At 42.3% G+C, this 14,598-nt stretch overlaps 1 non-coding gene across 1 annotated transcript; it reads right to left on the minus strand.

The window, feature by feature from the left end:
- Positions 1-13,723: 13,723 nt before the first annotated feature.
- On the minus strand, positions 13,724-13,831 carry LOC112725860 (small nucleolar RNA R71). The gene has a single exon (XR_003164941.1). It is a non-coding gene; the product is annotated as a small nucleolar RNA R71 (small nucleolar RNA).
- Between the last annotated feature and the right edge of the window lie 767 nt (positions 13,832-14,598).

The raw sequence follows: 14,598 nt of genomic DNA on the forward strand, positions 1-14,598 counted from the left end.
AAGGGGTACTCTCAACATTATTGAAAAAGGTAAACCCCAATAACGTTTGCGAAGGGCCAAGGATCAACGTTAGTGGTCACGTTAGTGCCACTAACGTTGAAGTTAACGTGGACCACTTTGGGTTAGGAACGTTAGTGAAAAAGGTGATTGTCACTAACGTTCTCAACCCCACATTTTCACTTAACGTTAACACCACTAACGCCCTAAGCTAAAGTCCCTGCCTACTTCACACTTTCTCTGCAAGTAAAGCTGAGTCCACTGAAGAAGATAACTGCTTCAACTCAAGATCCAAAGGCCCATATCCAAGACTTGAAGAGCCGACTAGAAGATCAGAAGAATAGTATATATAGGAGTAGCTTTGAACTAGAGAAGGGAGCTTTTGGCATTATTAGAATTACTCTCTGTATTTTACTTTCTCTGCACTTCTAGTTTAACTTTCAGAATGTACTTTCCATCTTTGCTTTTCATTCCCAGAGCTATGAACAACTAAACCCATTTCATTGGGTTAGGGAGCTCTATTGTAATTTGATGGATCAATAATAGTTTTCATTATTCTTCTTCTTTCTTTTCTCTTGATTTTACTAGAAAGCTTTCAATCTTCATCCAATTGAGTAGTTATCTTGGAAAAGAAGCTATTCATACTTGGATCTCTTTTGAACCTTGGAAAAGGGATGAAGAGATCATGCTAGAAATGTTTTCTCATGTTGGACCAAATTGGGGTTTGGGCGGATATGGTGACATATAATTCTCCCAATACTTTGATTTGGAAATACATATGGTATAATCAGTGACCACACTTCATCTCTTCTCATGAGCAATTAGACCAAGGAATTGGCTATTGATCTAATTTGAGAGATTGAATTACCAAGGAATTGGAATTCAATCACTTAAGATTGCCAAGGAGATCAATGAATGCATTGATTGAGGAAGAGATGAAAATGAACTTGATCCGGAGAATGCAACATCTCCTAAGCCCAATGAATTCCCCATTTCTGATCTTACCCATTCTCTTTACTTTATGCCATTTACTTTCATGCTAAACTCCCCTTCCCCATTTAAGATTCTGCAATTTACTTCCTGTCATTTAATTTCTGCTATTTACTTTCCCGCCATTTAATTTCCTGCAATTCTCAACTCACTTTCTGCTTAGCTCAACTAGAACATTCTTCTAATTAAAGTTGCTTGACCAATCAATCCCTGTGGGATTCGACCTCACTCTACTGTGAGTTTTTACTTGACGACAATTCGGTATACTTGCCAAAGGAAATTTGTTGAGAGACAAGTTTTCGTGCATCAGTTATCGAAAGTGATCCGAAAAAGAACCTGACGAGGTTTTATGGATTGCTAAATAATAACTTAAAGACTGGCCGACATTGAGAAGTCAGACCAAGTCAACCCAAGTTATCAGCAAATCCCTGGAAAGAGGTCTGACCAACCCTATAAAAGAGGAATTACTATAACTTAGAAGAGATCGACTTAACGAAGTCGGTTTCCTACAAAACAAGTTATAAAAGTAATCCCTGAAAGAGACCTGAAAAAGGTCCAAGAAAGAGGACTACGAAATAACTTAGAAGAGATCGACATAAAGAAGTCGGTCTCCTACAACGAACAAGTTATAAAAGTAATCCCTGAAAGAGACCTGACAAAGGTCCAAGAAAGAGGATTATGAAATAACTTAGAAGAGATCGACATAAAGAAGTCGGTCTCCTACAACGAACAAGTTATAAAAGTAATCCCTGAAAGAGACCTTACAAAGGTCCAAGAAAGAGGATTACGAAATAACTTAGAAGAGATCGACATAAAGAAGTCGGTCTCCTACAACGAACAAGTTATAAAAGTAATCCCTGAAAGAGACCTGACAAAGGTCCAAGAAAGAGGATTACCAAAATAACTTAAAAGAAGATGACATAAAGAAGTCGACCTCCTACAAAAAAGTTATAAAGTAGTCCCTGAAAAAGACCTAGCAAAGGTCCAAGCAAGAGGACTGCAAAGGTAGCTAAGACGAGGACCAACGTAAAGAAATCGGCTATGGATTGCTAGAAATACAAGCAAGAGCAAGAAAACCGAGAAACAAGTTGGACCCGCCCATTCACGACCTCAAAGGAGTCAACCCACAAGCAACAGGTGCAAAGCGATCCAAAGAGGCCGAGAAGTAAGGCTTCAACATCTCCAAAAAGTGCTAAGACAAGCGCAAACGAGCAGGACATAAAACACAATATTATAACGAGCTTCAGGGTCAACCCCGAAAGCTTGAAAACTAATTGTTGTTTTTCAAAACAAAAGTTGCTAGACAAGCAACCCAAAGGAGTATCCACAGTCAAGCAAAACATTTTAAAAGCCCACAAGCCGGGCCAACTACACAAATACCCGAAGAGAAATCAGCAAAGATCAGGAGCCCTATCAGCAGCATCAGTACGAGGAGAGGGAGGGCGAGTCTGAATAGGCATAGCATCCATGGTTCCATCATCACGGTTCAGAATCTGACAATCTCGATCAGACACAACCGGAGGAACTGAAGAGGTCGACACTTTGGCAAAAGACACAGGGGGAGGTTCAACATCATCATCATCCTGGTCATCAGGGACAATCTTACCATCCCTCACAACATTATCCAGGCTGAAGAGAGTAAGGTCGGCCTCGGGAGCAATAATCCGAACCTGCTCCCTCAAGTTCTCATAGGCAGCAGTTACGCTGCCAACAAGATGACCTTGGAGCTCGGAGTAACCAGCCCGGGCATTCTCTAACTCCTCCCTCAGGTGCACCACCTCCCGATAAGATGTCATATAGCTGTCCTTATGCCTCAGTTGCCGTGTCCTCGGCCAGCCTCACAGAAGCCGCCAGAGAAAGGAAACTCGCCTTCTCGTTCTCCAGATCCTTCTCCAGCTTGGCTACCTTTACTTCAAGCTCCTCCTTCAGGCCCTTTATCCGATCAAACTCCTATTTAGCCTCCTCCATAAAGGCTTTGGTGGCATGAAGAGGAAGATTTTGAGCAGTTCGGTATAGGGCAGCCCCCATATATACCATCCTAACACTGCTTCGAGTTATAAAGTCCAGATGGCGAAGGAGCGACACATCATCCATAGGAAGGGCACCAAAGGGACCAATTTGCTGATCTACGAACTCGATCGCATCAAAATCAGGGGCATCAAGGTTGAAAGGCTCAATTGTTTTTTGCTTCTTGTTAGGAGGAGCACCAGAAGCAGCGGCAGAAGATTCAGGAGGCTCAGCTAGACGAACCCGAGGAGTGGGGATCACCTTCCTCGGCCCAGGAGAACCCGGCACAGGCGGCTTCACTTGAACTTGAGAAGATCCCTCTATGGCCGCCTTGGCCGAGATGTTTTGAGCAGCAGCAGCCTTCTTCGCCTTCTTGTAGGTCTTTATGGAATCATTGTTTTTCGACATCTCTGAAAACACAGAATCAACCACAATAACGAGTTATAACATAGGAGAAGAAAAACTCAGAAACATATATAGAAACAAGTCAGACAGTACCCAAAGCAGTTCGAACCAAAGATGGATCACTCAAGAATCTTTTTGTATCCAGATGGGGTGGTTCCCCCCACAAATCTTCAAGAACAACTACAAAAGCCCGCTCAACCTCATTAAGCATCTCCCATGTATAACGTGGCACTCTCACATTCTTTTGCCACTCTAGAGGAAAAGCAGGCTCGTCATTCTCATCAAGAAAAAAGGGGCGGACCCCCTCAACAGCATGGACTCGGAAGAAATAATTCTTAAAATCTTTAAAAGACTCATCATATATGGCAAAAACTTTATGCCCCTGGGCCGATCTGAAAGAAACCCAGGAAGCTTTCTTTTTGGAAGAACCTCCGGGCTTGGCCGAGACAAATAGATAGAGGAAAAGAGTTTGAGAAGGTGTTATGCCTAAATCTTGGCAAAGAAGTTGAAATATCTTGATAAAAACCCAGGAATTCGGATGAAGCTGGGATAGAGCAATGTTACATGACCACAACAAGCCGATCTCGAAAGCAGTAAAAGGAAAAGTAACATCCAACTGGCTGAAGAAATATTCATAGGCGTAGAAGAAGGGACGCTCCCCCTCGACGAAAGTAGGAAAACAAGCCCTTTCATTAGAGTCAGGAGCTACAAGCTCATAGTCCCTCTCCCGAGCACTGTTACCACAGATCCTATGACGTTTCCTCAGCTCTACACAAAATTCAGCATCCACGATAGAGGCACACATTAGGACAAGGGAGTCCAGCCAATCGGACATCCCCTCGGGAACTTTGGAAGACATCTCTACAATGTTATTGCGAGAAGACATGAGGCCGACTAATCCTACAATAAGAAAAGAAGATTGGATTACTAAAAAGCATCTCGGACGAGGGGCAAAACGACTCGACTAATATGATACAGGCAAACAAACAGAAAAGGAAAACCCCAAGACTCAAACTAAAGTCCTGGGGCATCCTTTGGAGGCAGTAACAAAGCAAGGTTTCAGGAAATTTCTACAGCTTAGGTCTCGGCATTCATCAAACGAGAAAAGAAGGTTTCAAATAAGCAGACAAGGAAAGTAGAAACACAAAAGTCATCTAAACCACTATCTTTCTACAGTCTAACAGCGAAGAGCATAGCCAACATCAAGCATGCCAAGCAGAGAATCGTCAAAACCCTTTTTTGAAGTAAGCAAAAACCATCATCAAAAGCACAAAGCAGAAACGGAGACAACATGCAAAAACCCTAAAAGCATCAAGCAACAAGAAAGGCAAAGAAATCCATACAAAAGACGAAGAAACTCCAAAATACGCAACAATCAGGCGCAGTAAAAGCAGCAAGATCCAAACTTTCTCCAAGCGAAAATCAAACTTTCTCAAAATCAGACATAAAAATGACAGAGGAGGAAAAAATCGAACCTGGAAAATAGGAGAAAACCTCGAAAGAAAGCTGAGGAGCAGGAAGCGACAGATCCAACCTTCGAATGGAAATCAGCGGAAGAAGACGAAGAGAGAAATCCATAATCACTCCTTTTTTCCACAGAAAAGCGCTAGTAAAGCAGGCGTCGCAGGAAGAAACTGTGAAAAACTAGGAAAAAAACAGAAAATGAGAGAGCAAAGGGAGATGTTACGAAGGGAAACGAAGAAGAGAAAACCGTTTCTGATGGCAAAATTCAAACCAAAGGAAACGGGGCATTTGAAGTCAATTAATGAGGGCATTAAACCCTCGCACGTTCCCAAAGCGCTGATATAAAAGCGCGCGCTTTTAAAGGAAAAATGTTCTGCATTCAAAAAGGCCCTACAAAGAAAGGAATCGACAAAATGCTTGAGTTCGATTTCACTAGAAAAGGACCGAAGTCAAGGACTCGACCTCAACAAAAAGACCGAGCTCAAGCAGGGGCACTGTTCATACCCTGAGTCGAGCTATCCGACTTGGGATGATTGGAGATAAAGTGACCGACCTCTTCAGGTCAGACTATCCGACCTCTCTCCAAAAGAGGTCGGTCAAATCGACAGAAAAGCCCAAAAAAGGGCCTAACTCAAGGAACACAGCCCAAATTCAAAGGCAACTTGAGCCTACAGAGAGAAGGGCGATTCCGTTGAAGATAAGCCGACCTCACCAAAGATAAGATAAGATAAGATAAGATAACTAACTTATCTTATCTAAGAAGGTCACTTCTCACTACTATAAATACACTGGAGCACCCAGGTATAACTCATACTCTGATTCTACAAAAAACCTGTTTAATACCCATGCTAACTTAAGCATCGGAGTCTCTTGCAGGTACCCCCCACCCTCCAGTGACCAAGGATCAGAAGTGCAGCCAGTCCAACAAGTCGGACACAACAGCTCCGGCCGCCACTAGCCAGCCGGACACGTCATCTCCGACCAGTACAGAAGATCTCATCCGAAATCGACCTACAGTTTTAGGTAACCGACGGAACAGTTTGCTAACGTCGTCTTGGTGAAAAAATCAAATGGGAAGTAGCGAATGTGCACCGACTACACTGATCTCAACAAAGCCTACCCAAAAGATCGTTATCCACTCCCAAGTATCGACGCTCTGGTAGATGCCTCCTCCGGATATAAATACCTCTCGTTTATGGACGCTTTTTTGGGATACAATCAAATCCCAATGTATCCACCTGACCAAGAAAAAACTTCATTCTTAACCCCAAAAGCAAACTATTGCTACATCGTCTTGCCTTTTGGTCTTAAAAACGCGGGAGCTACTTACCAAAGATTAATGAATAAGGTCTTCACGGATCATATTGGAAAAATCATGGAAGTCTATGTGGACGACATGTTAATAAAGACACAAAGTGAAGAGACTTTGCTGTCTGACCTCGCCCAAATATTCGACACCATAAGAAGGCATGTCATGCGACTTAATTCTGCCAAATGCACCTTTGCAGTAGAAGCTGACAAATTCCTGGGTTTTATGCTCACACAAAGAGGAATCGAGGCAAATCCGAATAAATGCCAAGCTATACTCGATATGAAGAGCCCGACTTGCATCAAAGAGGTACAACAGCTTAATGGAAGACTGGCAGCCTTGTCCAGATTTCTAGCGGGATCAGCGATAAGATCTCTCCCCTTCTATGCTACTCTAAGGAAAAGAAAGAGGTTCGAATGGACAACGGAGTGCGAACAGGCCTTCTAATATTTCAAAAGATTCCTAGGACAGCCACCTATCCTATCTCGGCCACGAGAAGGAGAACCACTCATATTATACCTAACGGTAGGAAGTCGGGCAATAGCCTCAGCACTAGTTCGAGAAAACGACAGTGGGCGACAACCCGTATACTTCATCAGTAAATCATTACAAGGATCCGAGCTGAACTACCCAAAAATAGAAAAATTTTGCCTATGCTCTCATACTAACATCTCGACAACTTAATCCATACTTCCAAGCTCACACCATTAGGGTTCGGACCAACCAGCCCATAAAAGGGATATTACAAAAAACAGACCTAGCAGGCAGAATCTTGCAATGGGCGGTCGAGTTGTCCGAATTCAATCTTCAATACGAAGCTCGGATAGCCATCAAATCACAATATCTGGCCGACTTCATTGCAGAATTTACAGACACTCCAGAAACTCCCACATAATGGAATCTCTACGTGGACGGCTCCTCAAATAAGACTGGAAGTGGCGCGGGTGTGATAATTGAAAGCGACCAAGGAACCCAAATTGAACTCTCTCTCAAATTCGGGTTCCCTGCCTCAAACAACCAAGCTGAATATGAGGCACTACTAGCTGGTTTGAAGCTGGCTAAAGAGGTTGGAGCTTAAAAACTCATCATCTTCAGCGACTCACAGGTGGTCACTTCACAAATAGCAGGGAGCTACCAAGCCAAGGATCCCACCATGAAAAAGTACTTGGATAAAACCAGGGAACAGCTCGGACAACTCAGGGAGTATGAGGTCCGCCACATACCCCGCGAACAGAATGCCCAAGCTGATGCACTCTCAAAACTAGCCAACACCAAACCAGGGGGCAACAATAGAAGTCTCATCCAGAAAATACTACATAACCCGTCAATCTCAGAAGAGAAAAAAGTCCTAACCATAACAGGTCTGGATCAAGAATGGATGACTTCTATAATTAACTACCTCAAAACAGAAATACTTCCTACAGATGAGAATGAGGCAAAAAGGTTAAAATGGGAGGCACAATACTACACTATCATAAACAATACTCTATACAAAAGAGGAATTTCAATACCATTGTTAAAATGTGTACCGACTTCCAACACAAAGGAAGTTCTAGAAGAAGTACACAGTGGCATCTGTGGCAATCATCTCGGAGCACAAGCACTCACCAAAAAAGTACTCCGGGCAGGATTTTATTGGCCAACTCTACAAAAAGAAGCCACAAAGTTCGTGAGGACATGTCCACCATGTCAGAAACATGCCAACTTCCACATTGCCCTGCCAGAGGAGCTCATCAGTGTAACCTCACCCTGGCCATTCACAAAATGGAGACTCGACCTTCTCGGACCTTTCCCCCAAGGATCCAGACAAGTCAAATTCCTCATAGTAGGGGTAGACTACTTTACAAAATGGATCGAGGCAGAACTCCTAGCTAACGCCACTGCTCAAAGAAGTCAAAAGTTTCTATATAGAAACATTGTCACAAGGTTCGGAGTTCCATACTCCATCACCACAGACAATGGCACTCAATTCACAGATACAGGCTTCAGAAAATTAGTGGCCGACTTGAACATAAAACACCAGTTCACTTCCGTAGAACATCCCCAAGCTAATAGACAAGCCGAAGCTGCCAACAAAGTCATATTGGCTGGGCTAAAACGGAGATTACAAGACGCAAATGGAGCCTGGGCTGAAGAGCTCCCACAAGTCCTATGGGCATATCGAACAATGCCACATTCCACCACAAAGGAATCACCCTTCCGATTAGCGTTCGAAATGGAGGCAATGATCCCAGTAGAGATTGAAGAAGGGTCACCTAGAGTGATCCACTATAATGAAGAAGCCAACTCCCAACTTCAAAGGGAAGAACTCGACCTACTTCCAGAAGTCCAAGAAAGAGCTCGGATCAGGGAAGAGGCATTAAAACGTCGAATGGCTTCGAGATACAATCAAAAGGTAGTGCCACGAGGTTTCGACGAGAACGACCTCATCCTAATCCGAAATGATATCGGAACAATCCGACCTGGAGAAGGAAAGCTGGCAGCAAACTGGAAAGGACCTTACCGAGTCATAGAAGTACTTGGAAAGGGCTACTACAGACTGTCCGAACTCAACAGGCGAGAGCTTCCTAGGTCATGGCACGCCTGCAACCTAAGAAGGTACTATAGTTAGGGATGATAAAGGATCTTGGGATAAGGCGCACTCTTTTTCCTGAAAAGGTTTTTTAATGAGGTGCCAAGCCAAGACCTACAAATTGCCCAACTTAGAGGGATAAAACTCCTGCATGTATATATTTGCATTTTCTTTTAATAAAATATGTTTAGATCTTCTAAAAATTCTCAAGGCGCATTAATCTTAAACATTCATCGTCCGATTATAAAGCTACAGATCGGCAGAAAGTGAAAATCAAATTCACTGCACGATCACGATAAAGACCAACAGAGATGAAAGCCAAATTCATTAAAAGGTCGACCAAACGAGGGTTAAACCCAATTTCTACAAAATCGGCAAAGATAAAAACAGAATAATGCAAGAATTTATCGAAAGTGATCCATAGAAAGGACCTGACGAGGTCTTAATAAAATGGATTGCTAAAAAAAATAACTTAAAAGACTGGCCGACGTAAAGAAGTCAGACCAGTCGCAATAACCAAAGTTATAAGTAAATCCCTGGAAAGAGGTCTGGCCAGCCCTATAGAAGAGGATTACTATAACTTAGAAGGGCCCGACATGATGAAGTCGGCCCAAAACATAAAAGTTATAAAAGTAATCCCTGAAAGAGACCTGAACAAGGTCCAAGAAAGAGGATTACAAAAATAACTTAGAAGGGCCCGACATGATGAAGTCGGCCCAAAACATAAAGGTTATAAAAGTAATCCCTGAAAGAGACCTGAACAAGGTCCAAGAAAGAGGATTACAAAAATAACTTAGAAGGGCCCGGCATGATGAATTCAGCCCAAAACAACAAGTTATAAAAGTAATCCCTGAAAGAGACCTGACAAAGGTCCAAGAAAGAGGATTACTAGAAATAACTAACATGACAAAGTCGGCCTCCCAAAAACCCTAACGTTATAAAAAGTAATTCCCAACAGAGACCTCACAAAGGTCCAAACAAAACGGATTACTAAAAATAACTCCAGACTAAAGCGAGGAAGCCGACATACCAGTAGATCCAAACATCCATAACCTCAAAGGAATCAAGCCACAAGTATGAAACACAAAGGCAATCCAAAGAGGTCGAGCAACATGGCTCCAACACTTCCAAAAAAACCTAAAAAAGGTATCAAGATAGATAAAAACAGACATGACATAAAAAACATGAAGTTATAATAATAACAAGCTCAAGAGGCTACCAGAACCACCCACAAAAGCTTGGAAACCATTTTGTTTTTCAAAAACAAGTTGCTAAACAAGCAACTAAGAAAGAGTCAAGGGCCAGCAACCACCAATTATAAAATAAAGAGTTCAAAAGCCCACAAGCCGGGCTATTTACACAAACATTCATAAAATTCATTTAAAATCTGAAGGCTTCTCGGCAGCATCAGCACGGGGTAAAGGAGGGCGAGTCTGAAGAGGCACTGCATCCACTGTCCCGTCATCCCTGTTTAAGATCTGGCAATCAGGTTTCGATTCAAGATGACCAACCTCGGATGAAGGAGCTGAAGAAGTCGGCACAACAGAAGTCTTGGCGGCAGGTACAGGAGGGGGTTCAACATCATCATCATCAGGGTCGTCAGGGATAATCTTGCCATCCTTTACAACATTGTCTAGGCTGAAGAGAGTAAGGTCGACCTCGGGTGCAAAAACTCGAACCTGCTCCTTCAGGTTCTCATAAGCAGCATTTACGCTGCCTACAAGGTGACCCTGGAGCTCGGCATAATCAACCCAGGCAGACTCCAACTCCTCCCTGAGACGCATCACTTCCCTGTAGGTCGTGACATAGCTATCTGATGCCAGGGCATTTAGGCCAGTTTCACTGACCTTTTCTTTACTGTTTTTAGGGTAGTTTCATGCATTTTCCTAGAAAATAAGCTAGTTTTGGGTAGATATTCACTTACATCTTGATTCAAGCATACATTGTGCACTTTACATGATTTCATGAGAATTTTGCATGAATTTAATGACAAATTGGATGTTGCATTTCCCATGACTTGGATTAGAACTTTGATGCACTTTATTGCTTGATTTCAGGACAAAAGAAGCAAGGAAGAACCACGTTAGCAGCCATGTTAATCTAACTAACGTGACCTCTAACGTGGAATGGGAGCTAACTTGCAAAGTTCATGAGAAAAGTAATCGCCAATAACGCCCTCGAAGCCATCATAGCCCACGTTAAGAGTCACGTTAACTTAGTTAACGTGAACTCTAACGTGGAAGAAGACAATAAGGCCAACGTTAATGACACTCCCCTTTGTCACTAACGTTGGACCAAGCTCATAATTGGCCACGTTAGTTGCCACGTTAACTTAGTTAACGTGGCTTCTAACGTTAAGAAGCAAAAGGGAAGCCGACGTTAACTCCCACGTTAACTTAGTTAACGAGGAGGCTAACGTGGAGAGAGCAATGGGTCGCCAACGTTAGTGACACTTACCTTTGTCACTAACGTTGGGGTGAACCACCAAGAGCCACCATGAGCAACGTTAACTCCCACGTTAACTTAGTTAACGTGGAAGCTAACGTGGATGAAGAGATGATGAGCCAACGTTAGTGACACTCACCTTTGTCACTAACGTTGGAGATGGCTAGCATGACTACGTTAGAAGCCACGTTAACTTAGTTAACGTGGACTCTAACGTGAGAAAGAGGGGCACATTGGAACGTTATTGACAAAGGTAAGTGTCACTAACGTTCTCGAAGGATTGGCAAGCTTACGTTAAGAACCACGTTAACTAAGTTAACGTGGACTCTAACGTAGGGAAGGGAGAGGCTTATCAACATTATTGGGAAACGTAAGTCCCACTAACGTGTGCGAAGGACCAAGAGGCAACGTTAGTGGTAACGTTTGTGCCATTAACGTTGAGGTTAACGTGGCTCATACTTGGGTGAGCAACGTTAGTGAAAAAGGTAATTGTCACTAACGTTCTCGAACCCACACTTTCACTTAACGTTAACACCACTAACGTCCTGAGCTAAAAGTCCCTGCCTACTTCACACTTTCTCTCTGCAAGCAAAGCTAAGCCCAATGAAGAAGATAACTGCTTTAAACTTAGGATCCAAAGGGCCATACTCAAGACTTGAAGAGCCAACTAGAAGATCAGAAGAGTAGTATATATAGGAGTAGCTTTGAATTAGTTAGAGAGCTGAAAATTTTAGGGAGCCTTGTGGCATAGAACTACTCTCTGTATTTTACTTTTTCTGTACTTCTAGTTTTACTTTCATGATGTATTCTCCATCTTTGTTTTCATTTTCCAGAGCTATGAACAACTAAACCCCTTTCATTGGGTTAGGGAGCTCTGTTGTAATTTGATGGATCAATTTTAGTTTTGATTCTCCTTCTTCTATCTTTTCTCTTGATTTTACTAGAAAGCTTTCAATCTTCATCCAATTGGGTAGTTATCTTGGAAAAGAAGCTATTCATACTTGGATCTCTTCTGAACCTTGAAAGAGGAATGAAGGGATCATGCTAGTAATGCTTTCTCATGCTGGACTGAATTGGGTTTGGATGGATATGTGACTATAATTCTTCCAACACTTGATTTGGAAAATGCATGTGGTATAATCAGTGACCATACTTCATCTCTTCTCATGAACAATTGATCAAGAAATTGGCTATTGATCAAGATTTGAGAGATTGAATTACAAGGAATTGTAATTCGATCACTTAAGATTGCCAAGGAGATCAATGAATGCATTGATTGAGGAAGAGATGAAAATGAACTTGATCCGGAGAATGCAACATCTCCTGAGCCCAATGAACTCCCCATTTCTGATCTTACCCATTCTCTTTAATTTCTGCCATTTACTTTTATGAGCAATTACCCCATTCCCATTTAAGATTCTGCAATTTACTTTCCGCCATTTACATTCAGCTCTTTAATTTTAGCCTTTACTGTTTCTGCTATTTACTTTCCCGCCATTTAATTTTCTGCAATTCTCAACTCAAATTCTGGTTCGCTCAACTAGAACCTTCCTCTAATTAAAGTTGCTTGATCAATCAATCTCTGTGGGATTCGACCTCACTCTATTGTGAGTTTTTACTTGACGACGAATTCGGTACACTTGCCGAAGAAAATTTGTTACGAGACAAGTTTTCCGCGTATCAAGTTTATGGCGCCGTTGCCGGGGATTGATTATGTATCAACAATGATTAAGTTGGAGGATAACTAGATTGAGCATTGTTATTTTGTTTGATTTAATTTTCTGTTTGAGTAATTTACTTTCAGTTTAGTTAATTTCTTCCCTTCCCCCTACTTTTTTGTTTATTTCCAGTTGTTTACACTCTGTTTCACTCACCCACTAACTGTTTGATATATTGCATCACTCACACTAACAGTAATTCTAACAGAAATACTTTCTGCATCTTTTTTTCCTTGCTTGAGCTTTGTTGGTTATATGACAGGGAGGAGAAGCAGGGCTTCAACTTCCTTTGATTCTGAACCTGAGAGGACCTTCCTTATATTAAGGAGGGAAGCAAGAGAAAAACGAGTAGTTGGTACCGAGGAAGAGGAGGAATACTTTGAACCAAACATGGAAGAAAACATGAAAAATCATCATGAAGAAGAGGCTCACAACCATAGGGAGGATAGAAGAGTTTTAGGCTCTTACATCAATCCAAACCCAGGAAACTGTGGAAGTAGCATTCAAAAGCCAACCATCCACGCCAACAATTTTGAACTAAAACCACAGCTCATCACCCTTGTTCAGAACAACTGTTCATTTGGAGGAGGCGTCCAAGAAGACCCCAATCAACATCTAACCACCTTCCTGAGGATATGTGACACAGTGAAGTCTAATGATGTTCATCCTGACGCCTATAGACTGCTCTTATTTCTATTTTCACTCAAGGATAAGGCAGCCAAGTGGCTGGAGTCTTTTTCGAAGGAGAGTTTGACAACTTGGGAAGACGTGGTGAACAAATTCTTAGCAAGATTCTATCCTCCTCAAAGAATCAACAGGCTGAGAGCTGAGGTCCAAACTTTCAGGCAACAAGATGGTGAGACTCTGTTTGAAGCATGGGAGAGGTTCAAGGATCTGACAAGGAGGTGTCCACCAGATTTGTTTAATGAATGGGTGCAGCTACACATTTTCTATGAAGGTCTTTCTTATGAATCAAAGAAGGCAGTAGACCATTCATCTGGAGGATCTCTGAACAAGAAGAAGACCATTGAAGAAGCCATAGATGTCATTGAGTGTAGCAGAAAATGATTACTTCTATGCCTCCGAAAGAGGGAACACTAGAGGAGTAATGGATCTAAACAATGTGGATGCACTGCTGGCTCAAAACAAGCTCATCACCAAGCAGCTGGCTGACCTCACCAAGAAGATGGAGAGGAACTGATGAGCGGATAATTTATACGCTTTTTGGCATTATTTTTAGTAGGATCTAGTTACTTTTAGGGATGTTTTCATTAGTTTTTATGTTAAATTCACATTTTTGGACTTTACTATGAGTTTGTGTGTTTTTCTGTGATTTCAGGTATTTTCTGGCTGAAATTGAGGGACTTGAGCAAAAATCAGATTCAGAGGTTGAAGAAGGACTGCTGATGCTGTTGGATTCTGTCCTCCCTGCACTCAAAGTGGATTTTCTGGAGCTATAGAATTCAACATGGCGCGCTTCCAATTGCGTTGGAAAGTAGACATCCAGGGCTTTCCAGCAATGTATAATAGTCCATACTTTGCCCAAGTTTAGATGACGCAAACTGGCGTTCAACGCCAGCTCTCTGCCCAATTCTGGAGTTCAGCGCCAGAAAGGGATCAAAAACCAGAGTTGAACGCCAGAAATGGATCAAAACCTGGCGTTCAACTCCACAAATGGCCTCTGCACGTGG

This window comes from Arachis hypogaea, chromosome 11, assembly GCF_003086295.3.
Source record: "Arachis hypogaea cultivar Tifrunner chromosome 11, arahy.Tifrunner.gnm2.J5K5, whole genome shotgun sequence".
Taxonomy (NCBI): domain Eukaryota; kingdom Viridiplantae; phylum Streptophyta; class Magnoliopsida; order Fabales; family Fabaceae; genus Arachis; species Arachis hypogaea.